This window comes from Elephantulus edwardii, unplaced genomic scaffold, assembly GCF_000299155.1.
Source record: "Elephantulus edwardii isolate Elephantulus edwardi_28Jun2011 unplaced genomic scaffold, EleEdw1.0 scaffold00168, whole genome shotgun sequence".
In the NCBI taxonomy this organism is placed as follows: domain Eukaryota; kingdom Metazoa; phylum Chordata; class Mammalia; order Macroscelidea; family Macroscelididae; genus Elephantulus; species Elephantulus edwardii.
This window is the reverse complement of record NW_006399918.1, coordinates 5,405,179-5,405,892: the sequence shown is the minus strand read 5'-3', so window position 1 is coordinate 5,405,892 and position 714 is coordinate 5,405,179. Positions and strand designations below refer to the sequence as shown.

General features: G+C 39.9%; 1 protein-coding gene and 1 pseudogene across 2 annotated transcripts in view; both read left to right on the top strand.

The window, feature by feature from the left end:
• The window catches only part of COPA (coatomer protein complex, subunit alpha), a 72,709-nt gene that overhangs the window by 54,409 nt on the left and 17,586 nt on the right, over positions 1–714 (top strand). The gene's annotated exons all lie outside the window — the stretch shown is intronic.
• Positions 1–714, top strand: part of LOC102854192 — a 7,632-nt pseudogene that overhangs the window by 684 nt on the left and 6,234 nt on the right.

Here is a 714-nt window from a genome sequence, read left to right as displayed (position 1 = left end):
TCCTGATTTCCTGGCTGCTGTTACCAAGAGTGTTGACTTTGGAGCCAAGCAAACTAAAACTGTTAACTATCTCAATCTCTTCACCATCCATACTGTTGCTGCCAGTTGGCCCAGTGGTGGGAATCTTTATTTTCTTGATATTGAGCTTCAATCTTTATTGAAGACTGCAGTCCTTGACCTTCTGGAGGATGCCATTTGCCAGAGATTTTGTTTTGGGAATCTGGGCCGGGGAGAGAGGTGGAGCTTTCCTCATCTCCACGCTTCATTCAAGTACCCCACAGAAAGACAGGAGAGCGGCCCTGGAGGACGCCATTTGCCAGTCTTAGAGTATATATTGCTATTCCCCTTTTCATTCCTACTATTGCCTCTTTTTTTTACTTGATCCTCCTCATGAACAGTTTATTTATTTTACCCAACTTTTGGTCTTATTAAATTATTTTAATTTTCTATAATTTCTTCTACTCATTCTATCATTTTTTCTAAGCACTTTTTAAAATTTAATTTTATTAATTTTAATGAACATTTACAGGAGAGCTCTGGTGGCCTAGTGGCAAGAAACTGCACTGCAATCCTAGAGATACGCAGTTCGAATCCACCAGATGCTCTGCCGGAGGAGGAGGGGCCATCTCCTCCTGTACCAGTCAGATCCAATTTGACGGTACACACACACACACACAAATAATAAAATAAAAATTAAAAAAAAAATTTACAGAG